Source organism: Protobothrops mucrosquamatus, unplaced genomic scaffold (genome assembly GCF_001527695.2).
Source record: "Protobothrops mucrosquamatus isolate PMUCROS unplaced genomic scaffold, P.Mucros_1.0 scaffold2794, whole genome shotgun sequence".
NCBI lineage: Eukaryota > Metazoa > Chordata > Lepidosauria > Squamata > Viperidae > Protobothrops > Protobothrops mucrosquamatus.
Genome location: NW_015388831.1, coordinates 34,135 through 39,377, shown reverse-complemented (window position 1 = coordinate 39,377; position 5,243 = coordinate 34,135).

The following is a 5,243-nucleotide window of genomic DNA, read 5'->3' as shown; positions in this document are numbered from 1 at the left end:
GAATTTGCCTTCTATCTCTTGAAGATTTCTTTCATTATTTTTCCAGCCTTGCCACAATCTCTCACAGGATCATAGAGCTCTAGTCAAAACACGCACATATACTCCTATTAGCCTGATCCCAAAAGTATATAGTATATATCATGTTCAGTAGTTATCTAAGAAAACTGGCTCAGAAATATCAAAATTGTAGTCAAACACACTCGGAGCACTCCAAATGGAAAAGCCTGTTATACAGCGTCAGATTAAAATTCATCTGTACCCTCATCACCAATGAATTAGCCACCATTGCTGGCAAACCAAATATCTCACTTCACTATGCAATTACAGAAATGCCAGCAAATGTATCTTCACTGTCATACTGCATTAAATTGGAGCCGTATTTTACATAGACTCAAACAAAACCCATTCTCGGCTTTTAAAACAAAAATCATTGCACTCATGCACTCTTCAGCCTCTGGAGGGCCATAACTCACAAATTTCTGAACTTAAGCAAGTGAGCTAGCCAAGAATAATTAAAGCTTGGATGCCCTTTTTTTTTTAAATCTACCCTAAAACTTTCTTCTAAACAACTTTCCATATTTTTCTGGCAAGAGAAGGCTTACTCCCCTTTTAATCTCCTCTTCTGCAGATTTCAGATGCTGGATGGATTCCAACTGATGACTCTCACTAGCCTTCCTGCTTTTAGTGTTTTCCAAAGACACTAGAAATTAATTACTAGCTGGCGCACTTAAAGCACATGCAGCCCTGTGCAGCTAATAATGCAGCCCACAAGATGGTAAACTTCTAACATTATTATGTGCATTTAAATATGTTAATTGTATTATACATTTTATATGCAGCCCAAAACAATTCCTCTTCACTCAGTGCAGCCCAGGCAAGACAAAAAATTGGACATGCCTGATTTAAAGACAAAACCAATTAAATAATATCTACTCCGGCTACTTTATGATGGTGGAAAAAAATAGCCATCTGGCCTGCATCCTTTCATCATGGTCAGAGTTATCTTTTCTTTTGGGGGTGGGGTGGTTAAAATAAAACACGCACAGATACAAAATCACTACATCATCTTGTTTCTCCTGCCTGGCTATTATAATACGTAAAGGTTTAAGTATGCTCAAACATTTTGGTATTGCCAACCTCTCCTACCTCTACAATGCTCTTCCTTTTCCAGCATGAGTGGAGGAGAATAATTTCATTAACACACACACAAATAAACACACACTGTCCTCTCATGCATCACAAGTTAGTTATGGACAATGTGGACTTTTCTGCCTGGAAGAGAAACAAATGCCAGGAGAACACTGCACGACCTTGTATAAATGATCCAAGTTTTGTCCTGCAGATATTTGAAATATAGTCCCTCTGTTGTTCTTTTCCCACCTTAAAAAAATAGCAGATTGATTGGTTTTGACAAGCAAAGCAATAGCATTCTGACAGTGTCCTTAGGATTGTTTAACAACAGTGACAAATTAGACAATCGTTGATTTTATTCATATTTCCAAAGTCTGCTTATTATTATTATTATTTTTTAACCATTTTACATCAACTAGAACAGGGCTTTTCAACCTCTTCACCCATCGTACCACTTTTAGGATATGGCAAGGTGCAAACTTGATGACCCCCCCCCCAAAAGGAAAAAGTGATGAAGTACAGGTAGTCCTCGACTTACAACAGTTCGCTTAGTGACTGTTCGAAGTTACAATGGCACTGAAAAAAGTACCCCCAAAGCCACAGCTGAGAAAGACAACTGCCTGCCCACCCGGCGGCGCTCTTCTTCCTGTCCGAGGTTTTCATTGTTGTGAGCATTTCTGTTGAGGATTGGCAGCAGGGGTGGGGTGGGGGTGTTTGGTTTTTATTCCTCCCGTCTGCTGGGTGATTGCAGCAGGTTTTGGTCACTTCACATGACCCTGGGACACTGTGACCGTCATAAATATGAATCAGTTGCCAAGAATCTGAATGTAAATCACAAGACCCTGGAGATGCTGCAACATTGCAGCTGATCAGCACTTCTGGGCTCAGCAGAAGCTCCAGAATCAGCGCCGAGCTGGAGCCTGGCGCTGATCCTGGTGCTTCCACTGAGCCCTGACAGCCCCAAAGAAGCGCTGATCTGGCACTTCCGCTGTGCCCTCACAGCCCTGCAGCTCCAGCCATCTCTCGCTCAGGCTTGTGCGGTGCTGCCACCAGTTCAGCGCATTCCCCTCCCCCGCTACCACTTTTCTAGGATGGTCGCATACCACCTGCCAGGTGCCAATGTACCACAGGTGGTACCTGTACCACTGGTTGAAAAGCCTTGAACTAGAACCACCTATTCAGCCGTGGTGGCGCAGTGGTTAGAATGCAGTACTGCGAGTTAACTCACTGCTCACTTCAGGAGTTCGATCCTGAAGAGTTCAAGGTTGACTCAGCCTTCCATCCTTCCGAGGTCAGTAAAATGAGACCCCCAGATTGTTGGGGGCAATATGCTGACTCTGTAAACCACTTAGGGCTGTAAAGCAATATGAAGTGGTATATAAGTCTAAGTGCTATTACTATTGCTACTCTAAATCCGCATTAGCATGTCATTTTGAAAATGGGATCACTAATGTCACGTAGCTATGGCATGGTGAACTGTATGCATTCACATTTGGTTTGAAGTTGAACAGCCCAAAGATTTAAGCCTATCTATGTGTCTCCTTCTGAAGAGGCCAGCTTTCAATTCAGTCACCTTAGGCAACAACTGGCTAACTCCATCCTTTCCTTCTGAGAGATTTTTGGGAAAAGATAATGCGGCTTCAATGACTTTGGGTCCTAATGACTTTCTAGATCCTTTTCAATTGGATTTCAGGCCTAGGCATGGGACAGAAATGATACTGATCTTTCCAATGCATGTCAGGACCTGGAAGTATACTCTTCTTGGTCCTACTACTTCGCTACGTTCACCTGGTATATTTCTGGATCACCGATGAAAGCTGGGACTTGAGGATCTCTGTGTTAGTGGTTCTATTTTTAGTTAGAGCAGGGGTAGGCAACCTTGGCTCTTTTATGACTCGTGGACTTCAGGAATGGCTCAGGAATTCTGGGAGTTGAAGTCCACGAGTCGTAAAAGAGCCAAGGTTGCCTACCCCTGAGTTAGAGGATGGCATGTCAATTAGAAGCTTATCTGGATCAGACACCCTGGTAACAATGAATAATGCCCTCCTCACCTTGTAGCTACAGTAAATTACTGCAAAGCACTCTATGTGGGGTTGCCTTTGAGAGCTGATCTGGAAACTTCAGTTGCCATAAAACTATGTGGTACCAATGCTATAGTCATTGCATTGATTGCTCATTTGCTTGCAGGACCAATTCCAAAATTGGTTACAGTATTATCTTTAAAGTCCTGTGTGAAATCCCAGGTTGTATAGGATCATCTCCCCTGACAAAACTTGGCCTATCTAATGTATTTTTTTTTTTTTGCAAGGAGGATTTGCTGAGGATCCACCATGACTTGAAGTGGGGCCCAATGTGCATTCAATGGTGTCACACAAAGACATCTTAGAATACGTCTGAACCTCCTCATCTTCTGGGAAATAAAGAACTAACTATTCTGTAAGATGCCTGAATGCTATTGGTGTGTGGGTTTAGTAGTTATTTAAGTAATTAGTGGATGTCGCTTCTTTAATTTTTTGTGAATTATGTCCCGTTTCTATTAGTAGAACATTCTGAGTCTACAGAAGTAAGCAGGATATAAATCTGTATATAATTATATGAATATCAACAGCCATGGAAACCTATGAAGCTGTTTCAATCCAACAGTCTGCCGGTCAGCACAGCTGCCTCAGTGAGATAGGCAGCAATGTAAATAGAAATAAATACAGCCAGTCCTTGACTTACAACAGTTCATTTAGTGACCGCTCGAAGTCAAAACAGCACTGAAAAAAGTGACTTATTACCATTTTTCACACTTATGACCGCTGCAGCATCCCCGTGGTCATATGATTTACAGTCAGATGCTTGGTCCATATTTATGACAGTTGCAGTGTCCCAGGATCATGTGATCACCTTTTGCGACCTTCTGACAAGCAAAGTCAATGGGAAAGCCAGATTCACTTAACAACCATGTTATTAATTTAACAACTGCAGTGATTCACTTAACAAACGTGGCAAGAAAAGTCATAAAATGGGGCAAAATTCACTTAACTAATTTCTCACTTAAAAACATAAATTCTGGGCTGAATTGTGGTCGTAAGTCGAGGACTACCTATACATATCCACACGCACATCCCAATGGTTTCTTATGTGTTTGTATCCAGCTTCTTGATTTTAAGTTTCTTAAGGGAGAATCCCAGACTTCAAGACATAAAAAACTACAGATCTCAAGATGCAATAATTTGAACCTCTGTTTTGAAGCGCAGCATAGAAACATTCCAAATAAAACTTCATAATCCTTCCCAATAAATATTGTCATTACAAAAAGAACACAGTAGCTATTCTTGTTCCAAATGAAGAGCATATGAATATACATATTTCATCCTCCCATCGAGAGCAGTCTCATCAAGGTTTTCATGTGCCCCAGGCAAGCTTGCAAATGTCCTGTACTCAGCTCCTCATCTCTTACCATAATCCATCAAAAAACATTTTGCAATAGCTTAGGATCCATTCATTTAGGACAGTAAAGCTGGGCTGTCCTAATGATCTATGGCAACAATCCTGACATGAATAAACTGAGCTAATTGAGACAAGCAAGTCACAATCTTTTCACAATGCTTCTGCTTTTATTACAGCATTGGCATACTAACTGTATCCGTAGGTTTTATTCCACAGTGAACAATATTGAGTCATATCATATTGCTTTTCCTCTCTCTCTCTCTCTCTCTCTCTCTCTCTCTCTCTCTCTCTCTCTCTCTCTCTCTCTCTCTCTCCCTCCCTTTCTCTCTTCCTCTCTTTCACCAATCAATTGGGTGACACATGCATAATGGAAATCAAATTGGAAATTCTATATTCTTGAACAGCTGTCAAACTGTACAGATGCAGATGATTTTCCCAGAAATGCCTGTGCTTTCACATATTAATAAATTATAAATACAGTTGCATTTCTGAGCATCTTCTCTGAGGAAAAAAAAATCTTCAGTGAATTTTGGCTGCAATCAACAGGCTTATGCAGAGGAGGATCTTGCCCTCCTGTAGTCAACAAAAGGTCTCAACTCAACTCTCAGCTCTACATCTCTGAAGAGTAGGATCTAAGCAGCTGGCTGCACAGCAACTGGAGGGGAAAAAAATGCATT